The following is a 14,357-nucleotide window of genomic DNA, read 5'->3' as shown; positions in this document are numbered from 1 at the left end:
GAGCCTTTGTTGATGGAGATAATTTCCGATGAAGTCTCAACTAACTTGTCTGAAGCATGACCCCTCCTCCCATCTCTAGAATGCAGCAGCAGGTCTATAAGACAAAGAAATCATGCCGGTTTGCACCGGTACAGTATGGGCAAATTACGTGCTTCCTACCAAGCATCTCTCCTTAAAAGAAAAAGGAAAAGGATAAATTATATCAGGTTATTCTTTTGATTCCCTTTGCTGAGCCAGTTCCTGCTGCAGTGAAGGAAGCCTTATAATCAGATTTGTGCAAGTATTTCTGCCCAGGCATGCTGAGCTTTGTCAGCATAAAATGTTTATAAACTGCTAACATACAGGCTTTTTTTGTTTTTGTTTTTTTCAGTCTATTTGTATGGTTTCATTTAATTTCACTTTTCTTCACCTATAGACCAAATATTTCATTCCCAGATAGAGAAAAGAAAAAACTACTCACCTTTGAAACCCACTATCCTCCTATCACATAAAACATTGGGAGATCAGAGAATACAGTTAACATAAGTGTAACTAAAGGAATCAAACCCTACTTCCTGACAGTCTGAGTATGGAATTCACAACATTAGAACATCTCTACCTAATATGGATGCACTTAACATAATCTACTAAATAAGATTGGTAAACATTACCTCTGAGCCAGAAGTAACTCCACCAGCCCATTCCACTGCCTACTTACCCCGTCACGCCACAATCTTGGGTTACCCTGGATACTGCCATAAATTAGGATATTTACAGCATGGGACTGGAACAATGCCAGGCCTGCAGTCAGTGATAACCTACATTTCCAAGAAAGTATTCTCAATTCATCCAAATTGCCTTCTAGTCATCCAGGTCAGAAACCCAGGAGTTACCTTTGATTCCTCCCTCTTCTCCCCTATGCAGGGAATCTCCAAGTACTGGAAAGTGTGTCTTTCCTTTCTTCTTGGGTCTATCCTCTCCCTTCGGTTTCAATGCTTAGGATAATCTCGCAACCGTCTTTGTATTCTAATTTATTTCCATATCACTGATATCTCAGTTTTCCATTCATTTTTTTCAGTGCTACCAAGTTAGTCTCTTTAAAAATGTAGAATTTATTATGTGATATATTTACTCAAAAGTCTTCCGTGGCTCCCCAAGACCTACAGAACAAAGCCCATCTGTTTACATGGCTTCTCTAGCACAACTCTCCCTTTCTAGCTACATAATCCTCTTTACTTGTTTACATAACATGTTCCATCCACACACATAAGAAATCATTCATTTAGTGCATCTGTGCTTTGGGACTTCCAGTAACACGATGGACTGAGATGATATAAATGATCTCACCTCACAATAAACTCATGGAAATTTGGAGTAAAATAAAACACACACACGAAATTCAAATACAAAGCTACCACAAAAGAAAGCAAAGTAAGGTCTAGGTTATAGAAACAAGGAGTGATGGTAAAGCCAGTACAAGAAAAGGATGATGCCCAGAAGAGTTTCTGCCCCCGATAAGGGCTTAAGAGGGTAGAGACCTCGGATCTAACATCTATATGCGGAAAAAAAAAAAAAATAGGTAGCTTTTGGCCTATTAAAAAGGAAACTGGCTAAAGCCCTGAATAAATCCAACAGCCTCAAAGATTTGGACTGTCTGAGGAAGTGAGACTTCTGCCCATTAGACAAAGAAAGCTGGAGGGAAGACCGCCATGTGATACGCTATTGGGAGAGGTGGGGGAGAGTAGGGGTACCAATCATTGGAATCTGAAAGATTCCAATCAGAACTCAAAACTTGAGGCTCATGCCAGAAGGGGTTTGAGTCTAAATTTGTCTCACCAAATTTAGGAACACCAAATAAAAATTAATTTGTACTGTTAAACCCATTGATCCCAGGCAGACACAAATGGAAATCTATTTAGTGAGGATGCTTCCACAGTTCAGTGCTCATGGAGAGGTCCCAGAACAACAACGACAACAAAAGCCACAGAAGATATAAATTAAAAAACTACTACAGACCCCAAGAGAAAAACAATCCATCATGACCCAGAGAAGATACAACAAACAAGAGAGCTGTTCAGCAAATACTATGGTTAATAGAACAATCTGGTAAACAGTAGAAGGAGAGGACACATAGTTCAACAGGGCCTCAAGGGACTAGTCTTAGAAACCAAAAACTATCAAAACAAAGGCAACTACTCTTTGCAAAATTGTCTCTTGTAGGAGCTATGTACTACCTTGATGTGGCTTCTTATTGTACACTTCTTCAATTCTCTGTTCTTTTCAGATTACCTTTATCCACTTACATACTAAATATGAAACTCACATCGTAAATAACCTTTTACGTCCATCTGCAAGTATTCCTCCATATGCCATATAAAACCAGTAGAGCTTACTGCTTGTAATATTATATTCTGCAATGAAAAATCCTGAATTTATCCTGATCCTGCCACTTACTGACTATCTGACCTTAAATTCACCCTTTTCTTTTAAGTTCCTCATGTGTTACAGGAGGATGATCATTTGTATCTGAAAGAATTGATGAAGAGATCCAGCGAGATAGCACTGAGGTTTACCTCCTAGACTAGGGCCTGGCACCAAGAGGTATTAAATAAATGTTATTCATTACCATTTAGGCTAATTACCTTGCCTGCATTATTTTATTTCCTTAAAGCAATCTTGTAAAAGATATTATTACCTCCATGTGACATATTGGGAAAGAGAATTCATAGATGTTAAGTAATTTGCCTGAGGTAACACTGCTAATAAGAGGTGAAAGTAGCCTCTATATGGTATTGCCAAGTTTAGTCAGGATCCCAAAATGTTCATCCTCACTCAAGAGCATTATTATTTGCTAACTCCAGGATTCCCCACTGAGGGCAATTGCTGTGCATCTTAATGTAAATTCACTTACTTATTGAACGAATGTCCTGTACTTCTTCTACAAGTCTAAGTGCTATGTAAGGTACAGGAATTACAGGGAATAATGCTACTTGCAATTTAGTGAGATGATCAGACAGGACCTAAGTAAGAATGTGCGTGCATGTGTGTGTGTGTTTGTGTGTGTGTGCTTGATATGGTAAAAAAAAAAAAAATGAAAAAAATTATAGGGTGCCTTGAGAGTAATAAGTGGAACCTACCTTAGTGAGGATGTAGTAGGAAAGCATCTGTTAGAAGATAAAATTTAAGCTAAGACTGAAAGTATCCAAAGGCACCAGCATGTAAAGTGAGCAGGAAGGAGAGTAACACACAAGGAAGCACAGAGGCCTCGTGTAGAAATCAGCTTAGCCCACTCGACAAATTGCAACAAGGCCAAAAGGGCAGGAGCACAGAGAAGAGGCTGATCAGAGGGGTGAGGAAGAAGACAGATTCCAGGGGCTGATTATGGGGTGGGTGTTGTGGGTGTTGGGGAGGTAGGGGAGAGGACCATGTTGTGAAACTGATTTCGGGGACAGTGGGAAAGCATGGAATTTCTTTGAGAAGGACGACATGTTCTGATTATATTTTTAAAATGTCACTCTAACTAGAGAATGAACTTAACAGATAAAATGCTGCAAATGAAACCAAGTAGGAGACTATGGTAGTATGTGGATAAGGAGAGCATGGTAGCAGAGAGGAGTGAGCAGATGTTAGAGACCCTTTTCAAGAGAAATGAAGAACACTGCCAATAGATTGGAGAGATTATGGTAAAAGGCTTGTTCATTCAAGATTTGACCTTATGACTCTTGAGTCATCACTTAGTCAGTTGAGGATTAGCTTCTTCTGGACTCTGCCCCAGCTATGATTAAGGATGGACACCAGGAACAGAGAAAGGGCTAGCCCTTGGAGAACCTGTGGATGAGGCAAACTCCAAAAAAAATATTGATTACATTCCCTTTCTTCAATCTCCCACACTAGAGAATGAGCTTCTTGCTGACATAGATTTTCATCTCATCTAATTTCTACCCCTGTATCAATTAACAATGTCTGTCACATAGTACATGCTCAATAAATACATTTTCAATTAAACTAAGTTACTCAGGACTAAAATCAATACCATATGAAACTGAAAGGCTGTCTCTTTCTCCCTTATCTCTCTTCATTTGTTCCCTTTCCCTCTCCATGTTCCTTTCTCTTCCATATAACTAGTATTTTTTTTTACTTGCTGTCAGACTTTACCATTCAGAGACGACCAAAACAAAAGGAAAAAATGGTACAAAGAGAAAATCAGCAGTTCTGTTCAATAATAGCCAATTGTTTCCCTGACAGCATCCAGACAAATAGTCTAAATCACAAATGCATTTGTGACCCTCATTTTGGAAGGGCTGCTCTAATCTTAGTGACTGGAATTGAACTTCAAAAATGGGTAGCAAGGTCTTTGGGGGCCCCTCAATTTGCTGTTCCAACACCCCAGTGGCTGAACTGCTACCATCCTTTTTCATTCGCTTAATAAAAATAACAAGAGAAACCATAATAGCCAAATTTTTCTCTCAAATGCCAATGTACAGAGCAATCATTCCCAAACTTCAAGGCAGTAAAAAGGCTAGTTTGAACAATTCTTTATTTTTACCTCATTTATTTCTCAATTTTTATCCCTAGATTAGATATATACTATAGAAGAGGAGACAATGCTTCAAGTGCAGAGTAGTTTAAAGTTGCAAAGCAGATTAAGGAAAGAATTATGTATAATCACCATCGAATCCCGGTGTCCATCATCCCCCTCTTATGCCTTTATGTAAGAAAGTCAAAGGTAGCCTGGATTTAAAATGGAAAAAAAAAAATTCACAGCATGACTGGAGATGGGTTCCAGGAGCTCCTTTTTAGAAAACAGCAGATCATGAAGCAGCCTTCATTGGATAAAATAAACTTTGAGTAAAAATCCAGCTAAAATACTATGGAGACTCAAAGGTATTATCAATTTATTTCACACTATGATTACTTTCAGGTTTTTGCTAGACAAAATTTTCAAAAAATGTGCAAATGACTTAGTTCTCTGTACACCCATAAGCACTAAGACATGCACAAGCACAAGAGTACAAGATGCAGATGTTTTATAAAAGCACTAAAAACATATTTCTGTAAATATTGTCCCTCAGGAATATCTTATACAACTTAGTTGGAATGACTTATATGAATCAACAACTAAATTCTTCAGCTAAAAATGCTTCCATATTTATTGTCTGAATAATGAAATATTTTAATGGGCATATTCTTCGGGTAGTGAATGTTTCAATGAATAATACATGTACTTCTTTCAAAAGAAAAGGTTCTCATGTGCTCACAATATAGACTTTATTTTATTCCAATGTCAATTTAATATGCACACTGAAAATTAAATATAAATAAAATATATAGACGTATACTTACTTTTTTGTATAAAAATCACACTAATTTCAAATGACAAATGATGTTGTTTTGCTGACTACATTGCTAGTTTAAAGAGAAAGATATATTTTAGGCCTAGTTCCCACTTACTGTGTCTACAATTTAACTTCAATGACAATAATGCAAAGAATGACTTTTTTCCCCACAAAAAGTTATTTTTTTCCAAAAAAAGTTATTAATAACCTCAAATCTCTGTGTCGTATACTAGGACTATATTCAGATCCCACCTTTATGCAAATCTGCAACTAAGAAAAGATGTGTCTCTTGATAATTCTGTACAGATAATCTTGTTTCCTTAAGCATAAGATTAGACTTGTGGTATTGCTAAAATTAAAATTGTAATTGGCGTTTGGTCCAATTATAGCAGGAACCAGGAAAAGAAAGTTCCTTATTTGTATGTGTGTGTGTGTGTGTGTGTGTGTGTGTGTGCGTGCATATGTACGTACGTACTATTATACTTAACTTCCAAAAAATTGTTGAAGAATAGTGTGAACAGAGATGGGATCCCCACAATATATTCACCCCAAATCATAATATGTCACAAATTTCTATGACACATTTCCTTTTGAATTTTGCATACCTGTACTGAAACCTACCACACTATAACCATAGTTGACCCTTCAACAGCACAGGTTTGAACTATACAGTCCACTTATATGTGGATTTTTTACAATCCAGTACTATAAATGTATTTTCATTCCCTATGGCCTAGGCACCTCTTCCTATGACTTTCTAATAAAATTTTCTTCTCTTTAGCTTACTTTTAAAAATACACCATATAACATAGATAACACAAAATACATGTTAACTGACCATTTATGTTATTGGTAGGGCTTCTGGTCAAAAGTAGGCTATAAGTAGTTAAGATTTAGGGGATTCAAAAGTAGTACACAGATTTTCAACTGTGCAGGGGGTTGGTGCCTCTAACTACAGCGTATCCAAGGGTCAAGTGTATTTGTCCACTGTTTTTCTGTATTTGAACAACTGTGAAAAAACCTTCCTGTGTATAGTGTTCTAAGACATTATAGTCTTTACATGGTATAAAACACAATCATAAATAGACACAGACACCAAAATCATGTGAAATGCACTTCATCCAGAACGTTTATACTAAATTTTAGGTTAAAATCCAAATAAAACACTAAATTTAAAATGTCTCCTACCGTAAGTTAGATACCCAAGCATCCACTCCTATCACAAGCCAGTTTGATAAATCCTAGTCTTTTAGAACAATAATAGTCAACATATTTTATCCCTTCATTTAGACATACTGCAACGGTAGTATTCTTAAAAGATTATCAAATAACTGTTATTTCCCTGTGGTTCAAAAAACCTAGCTGCAGAGAGAACTGCCTTTCTGAAAAGTCTCCTGTAGCTCCCCAATGATATCTCAAGCTTCCTCCTGAGGCACAATCATCAGTGACATAAAGGGGACCATTTCTGTAGTAACTATACATGCCCTAGCCAACCAGAATTGAGAATTTGTTCTGTGTTTTCTATTGAAGGTTCAGAGACACATATTCTTTGCAGTGAAGACTGGTCCTTCTTTGTAGAAAAAGCTTCATTCTTCTACCAAGCATTCAGAACCAGAGGGACACACAAGAAAAGGGAGGGAATGCCCGTCTGTAGAGCTTCATCCACCATTGTAGGTGACAAGTCCCGTTCATCCCCAAATCTAACTAAAATTGTCAGCCAGGGCCTCCTGCCAGCGAATCCCAGAAAGTCATCAGGAAAATCAATACGGTTTCTTTTACTTTGCGAAATCCTCCAAGAGTATCATTAAGGCTCCAGAAGAGAGATTCAAACTGAAGGTATTTATTTTCTTTAAAGAGTTTCAGTGTGAGGTGCCTGAGGACTGAGGATGAAAGGTTGCATTTATAATTACATAAATTGTGAAAAATTACTGTTGTTCAGAGCGTTGTAGTGAGTGTGGATGAAAGGCTAAGATAAGTTTTTCTATCCAGAGGTTATTTAATTCGCTCAGCCGGCCGCCCCACTCCACCCATAGGTTTATAAATTCTCAAATTAGAGAGTCTTAAAACAGAAGCTTCTATTTTGGCCAAGCTTTATTAATATTATTTTATGCTCAGTTTCTCATACCTAGGTTAGTTACGCATAATGTTTTAATTCTGGCTTGTAAAAAATATTTTAAAAGATACATTCTTTAGGCTTGTATCATATATAAGATAATTATAGACTACAGGGTGCTATCCTGGACATCAGGTACAGGATTTTTGTCTTAATCATACGTTCAGTTCACAGCACATTATTAGCACTGGTCTGTACAAGGCACTACCTTGTTTTATTTCACTCCCTTTTAATTCTATAACCCACTCACATTCCTCTCTCTCCTCCTAGCCAACAATTGCAAAGTGTTTGATGTATATCATTCTGTTTGCATGTGCTTACAGCATGTATTTTGTTCATTTTTTTCCCATGTGTTTTATTCTCTAAGATACTATATTTTTTAGTCCGGCTATTTCCTTTTGAAGTAATCAATGTGCAGCTTTATTCTTTTTTTAATTTTTTAAGATGAACTTATGGTAGGAATCATTTGGTTCTGACTGCTGCTTAAAACTTACTCTGTATATATTTCCATCATGTTTGCCCTGTTCCCTGTCCTGAAGAACTCTCTCTACCACTGCAAAGAACTTGCTCATACATGTATATTTAGGGGTTTGATGACCATGTTGTCCAAGGTAAGTCACTTCTGAAAGTGAATGAAGGCAAATAAATGGACCTGCTCAGGGAAGCCAAGTTGTGTGGTCGTTCTATTTATGGACCAAGTGGGACCCTTTGGAATCTATGCCAAAGAACAGCATTCAAATATTCTAATCTAACTACTACCAGATTTCTCACCAGAATGCGGTATTAGTCTACATTTTCATCAGCCCAGATATAGTTTCCATTTTTATATTATTTTCATTGTAATATTACCTACATACCTTTTAAGATGTTTTTAAATTTATAGAATGTTCTTTTAAAGCAATGTCAAGCAAAACTAAGCTAAATATCTAAACAATTTTAAAGTCATAAAAAATATAGCAGTCTGATATATAGCCAGGAGCCAAAAGCATTCTCAGAGCCATATATTCATTTCTTTGCACAATTGATATTCTCTGCACAAAGGCATATTGGTAAAATCTTATATATCAACATTGCCAAATCTCTTCTTCCATGAGGATACACTTGATGATATATATTCACAGTTGGAAATACTGAGATTATTTGTCTAGGGTTCATAATATATGCCCACAAGCTGTAAAATCATCTCTTTATCTCCCACTGAACATCACTCAATAATGTGTTAGAGCACTAGCTTTGAAAAACATTGTGATTTATTTCAATATGTAAATACACAGTGCATAAGCCATCCTATATAAGGAAATCTTCCAAGCTACTGAAGTAACCAAAGTCCACTGTCATTCCAACCATACTTCCTCATATGATTCAAAAGCACAGCCAAGAACAGAAGCAAGTGCTTTAGAGCACTTGCCCTATACCACACAACCCACTCCACCCTTCCCTATTTTTATGGCTTCCAGGATAAATATATTGTTTTCCACTGCTTGTTGCACGAAATCTATGATATATAGGAATTTTTGTATACAAATCAAAGACTTACTATATTATAGGGTTACCAGGAAATCTGAAATCACTGGAAATGTGTGACTTGTTCATTGAAAGTATTGTAGACTAGAGGGATCAACAGAAAAAATGTTCAAGTCCAGCAATATAAATGTTAAAGTGTTTCCCCATCCCCTGAACATTTTGACATACGGTGGGTTGTGACGATGAGATAAAGTAAAATACAAGAATGTCAGAGAAGATTCTGAAATATTAGGGTTATGGCATCTTGGCGAATGTTTCCCTCTTTGAAACAAACCTGGAAAATGACATATTATGATCATTTGGTGCACTCATCATCAAGAGGGCATTGAACTCTCTTATAGTCTCGATGAGACAGATCAACCTCTGTTCTTTTCTGTACTGTTCAGAACCTTAAAGGTCAATAACAGCTACAATAAGAGGGTCCAAGTAAGTATGAAAAATAGGTCTAACTATAATATGTGTCAGTGGCAGGGGACCCAAAAAATTTGTCCTACTCTGCAACCCCCCAAAAATTTAAATTTTGATTTTTTAAAATATTGCTATGAAATGAGGTCACAAACATCCTCTCCCTATTTGTCCATCTCATCCTAGTTACATATCCTTGACCTCCACCTTATCCTTCATGTGCTTCCTTTTTTTTTTAAGATTTTATTTATTTATTTGATAGAGATCTCAAGTAGGCAGAGAAGCAGGCAGAGAGAGAGGAGGAAGCAGGTTCCCTGCTGAGCAGAGAGCCAGATGTGGGGCTCGATTCCAAGACCCTGAGATCATGACCTGAGCCTAACTGACTCAGTTAGGCTATGACTAATGACTAACCTGGTTAGTAAGCAGGGGCTTAACCCTCTGAGCCACCCATGCACCCCCACGTGCTTCCTTTTGATTAGCCCAAATCACAATGCCACCTTTTAGGAGCAGCAAGTTGTCTGAGTGTGAATGTAGTCAGCAATAGAAGGTCTTTGTGAATGGACAACTTTTGCCATTTCCATTTCTAGTTATGTAGTGGTAATACAGAAAAAGTACCAAGTTTTCATTTGTATCTAAATGCTATACCAAATTCTCTTCCGAATTCCAGCTGTTTTTTGCTTTGCCTTGCTTTAGTTTTGCCTTATTTCATTTTGCTATTGTTAGACTGTTTATACGTTGTCTTGGATTTTGTTTGTTTGTTTCAACAGAGTACCTTGATTTCTCCAGATACATTATTTGCCCAAAAAGATATCTTTTCTTTTCCAGTTTACATTCATTTTTTACACTGTTATTCGTCTACATTTGCAAGCCTCTCCAAAGCACTGTTGAATAATATAATAAGAGCAGCAAACTCTGTTAGTTCTTGATTTTGATTGAAATGTTTTTAGTGGCTCCATATTTATTTGGAGGTTTTAGCAAATATAATTTATCATATTGAAGCAGTAGCCCTCCATTTCTTGTTTAGAAATGACTACTGATCTTCCAAATCCCTTTTCAGCCTCTATCTATCTCTCTGTGGTTTGCCGGAGCCAGCTCACCCAGACTGGGCAGACTGGGGAAATTTCCGATTGTGAAATTCCTTCTCAACTCCATTCAGTGTTACCATGTTGGCTAATGACTGAAGTACTTTTAAATGGCAACGGTGGAAGTATTTGCACCATGGAAATTAGCAAATGCAACAAATCTCTTGTTTTTATATTTTGGAAAGTTGATTGTTAAACATTTGCCACACACCAGAGGACATAATCATACAGTCTTTCTCCTTTGATTTAATTAATGTAAGCCATTCATTCAAGAAATGTTTATTGAGACATTTAGACATTGAGACACTATAGAATAGGTGTTGTTCTAGGTATTGAGATACAGCAGGGAAAAAATATGCAAAATTCTTTCCCTCATGCAGCTTAACATCTAGTAAAGTTTATATTCTATGATGTGATTATGGTGACAAACTTCCTGATATTCAGTTATATTTTTATTATGGAATAAATCCTAGTTGCCCAGAGGGTATATTATCTTCATGTAGTGCTGAGTTGAATTTTCTTATTTAGAATGCTTGCATCTATATTCATCAGTGATAATAGTCTGTAGTTGAAGGGTTATTTTTGTATTATGTTAATCAGGTTTTGCTATTAATTTTCTTTTATAAACATAAAATTAACTGAGGAATTTCCACTTTAATTGTGAGGTCTGGAATAGCATAAATAACATTGGAATCATCTGTTCTTTAAAGGCTGGCTAGAAACTCAGCTGTGAAACCATCTGGACCTGGGTGCCTGTTTTGACAGTAGATCTTTAATTGCCCTTCCAATCCCTTCTATGGCAATGTGTCCATTCAAACTTTTTATTCCTTGGCATAACATACCTTTGTATGGAAAACAGCCATTTTGTAGATTTCCAAATGCATAACCGAAGAGCATTTTTTTAAGCCCTTCCATATTTGTGTTTGACACACTCTTTATATTTTCTCTCTTACTCTTCATTCAGGCTTCTGGAGGATTTTATCTATTTGGTTAGTCTTTCTAAAGAACAAGCCCTTGGGTTTATCTTACTTTCCACTCTTTTTTTGTTGTTGTTGTTTCTATAACAATTTCAGCTTCTATCTTTAGTATGTTTCTTCCCAATATCTTTTGGTTAATTTCATTGTTCCTTTTTCTAAAAAGGATAATTTCTAAAACTGTATGTCAAGTTCCTTTTTTTTCAGCATTCTTTAATAATGACAGCATTTAGTGTTATGTTTTCCTCTTAGTATAATTTCAATGCAAACAGAGACTTTTATATGAAATTACGTTTTATTTCAAGACAATTTATTTCAATTTGAATTACATTTTTTAATTTCTGAGTTAATTATGAAAATATTTTTTAACTTTAAGTAGTTAGTATTTTTTGCTCATCTTCCTTTTTAACTGAATCATCAATAACATTTTGGCTCACCACTTTTTTGCCTTTGAATTTATTAAATTTTTTCTTTTGTAGTAAAGTACACACTTTTTTAAATGTTTCATGAAAGTAAAAACTTAGACATTCCATATGTAGACCTAAAACATGAGTGTTCTAAACTGAATTGTGTTCTCCTAAATTATGTGGTTAAAGATCTAGGCAATACCCCAGCCCCATGTGACTATATTTGGGGACAAGGACTTTAAGGAGGAATTAAGATTAAATGAGGTCATAAGGGTGGGACCCTAATCCAACCATACTGTTGCCCTTTAAGAAGGGGAAGAGATACCAGGGTCTCCCAGGAATAGAGTAAAGACCATGTGAGGACATAGCAAAAAGGACAGAGGGCTCTAGAGAAACCAAACTGCTAACATCTTAATGTTGGACTTCCAGCCTCCAGAACTGTGAGAAAATAAATTTCTGTTGTTTAAGCCACTCTGTGGTATTTTGTTATGGCAGCCCTAGCTGTGAAGAACATAAAGATAAAAGATAAACTCAAATGTGTTCATTATAATTAGCCAAAAGATGCAAAAATACTGATTCAAAGGGGCACATGCATCCCGATGTTGATAGCAGCGTACCAACAATAGCAAAATTACAGAAAAATCCCAAACATCCATTGACTAATGATGGATAAAGAAGCTGTGTGTGTGTATATACATATATATATATATATATATATATATATATATATACAAGTGTGTGTGTGTGTATATATATATATGTATATATATATATATATGAGAATATGAGAGAGAGAGAGAGAGCATGCTGCACACGGTGGAATATTACTCGGCCATCAAAAAGAATGAAATCTTGCCATTTGCAATGACATGGATGGAGCTAGAGTGTATTATGTGAAGTGAAATTAATCAGTCAGAGAAAGACAAATACCATATGATTTCACTCATGTGGAATTTAAGAAATAAAACAACAGATGAACATAGGAGAAGGTAAAAAGAGAGAAAAAGAGAGAGAAGGAGGCAAACCATAGACTCTTAACAATGGACAACAAACTGAGGGTTAATGGAGGAATGGGAGTGGGGCATGGGCTCAATGGGTGATGGGTATTAAGTAGGGCACTTGTTATGATGAGCACTGGTGTTATATGTAAGTGATGAATCACTAAATTCTACTCCTGAAACCAATATTACACTATATGTTAACAAGCTAGAATTTAAGTTAAAACTTTTTTAAAAAATTCATTAATTATATTATTTCTATTTTGTGTTTTCTTGCATATTTTGGGGCTACAAGATTCACCCTTTTTGCATGAGGTGTATGGAAATTTCCCATTATAACTATTATTTATCAACTTTTCTTTGAATTTCTAACAGTTTTTGCTTTATTTACTTAAATGTACTGATGTTTAGTACATACAAGTATTATATTTTACTCATAAATGTTTCCTTCTATGATTGCATAATATCCCTACTTATCCTATTCCTGTTTTTTAATCTTTAGTATGCTAAACTTTAATTTTATTAATTATCATCTAATATTAATATTGCCACTACTGTTTTCTGTTTGCTTTTTCCTTTATCCAACTTACATTTTGGACATTTTTTTCAATCATTCTGCTTTAAGTGTTTCTCATAAAAACAATACATTTTTGGATTTTGTTTTCTAACCTGATACAACTATCTTTGACAGCCTATTTATGTTTAATTTGCTAGGTTTTATTTTTTCCATAACATTCAGTATTCATTTAATTTTGCTGCTTCTTTTTTCTCTGATTTTGAGCTAGCTTAATAAAGTTGCTATTCATTCATTTTTTTTTATTTAGACATTTTGCTGTGCTCTTTACTGCTATTAGGGCAACTTTCCTTCCTGAAACTCATAAAATGCCAATTATATCATCAATGAGATATTCTATGTCCCAATTGTTTCCACTCTAACCCAATTAGATTAGACCTTTGTAATATTTTGTCTTTTCTGCTTTCCCAACCAATGAAACCTTTATACTGATTTTACTTCATTTCTTTCACCATACCTAACAAATTCCTAATCGTTGCTTCATTTAGTATTATAACTAGAAACTATTTTTGGTTCCATTGCAACATGCCTCTTGTATTTCAATAATCTTTATTTTATAATTTATTTTCAGGTATTCCCTCATATTAAATTTAGCTATGTATGTTGCAAGATTCACTGACAATCACTTGCCTCTTCACTTTCCCCTATATTAAAGTTTACTTCCATGTTTTTGCTATTGGAGTAGATGGGGCAAGTGGATAGCACATTTTCAAAATCGTTCTATGTGTCTGAATAGATTTCTTTCATCCTAACAGATGATTATCAGTACTTTTCCCTCAGGCATCTCATAATTCCTAGGTTTCAATTTACTGATGCAAAGTCTGATGTCAGTCTGATTCTTTCTTATATCTGTCTAGAAGATCTGAAAATACTCTTTTTATGCTTGAAGTTTAGGAATATTCCCAGGATATTTGTATAAGTTTTATCTTCAACTTTGTAAGCCCCTTTAATCTGCAGAATTGACC

The sequence above is a fragment of the Mustela lutreola genome, chromosome 1, assembly GCF_030435805.1.
Source record: "Mustela lutreola isolate mMusLut2 chromosome 1, mMusLut2.pri, whole genome shotgun sequence".
Classification (NCBI taxonomy): Eukaryota; Metazoa; Chordata; class Mammalia; order Carnivora; family Mustelidae; genus Mustela; species Mustela lutreola.
Note: the sequence above shows the minus strand (reverse complement) of the source record.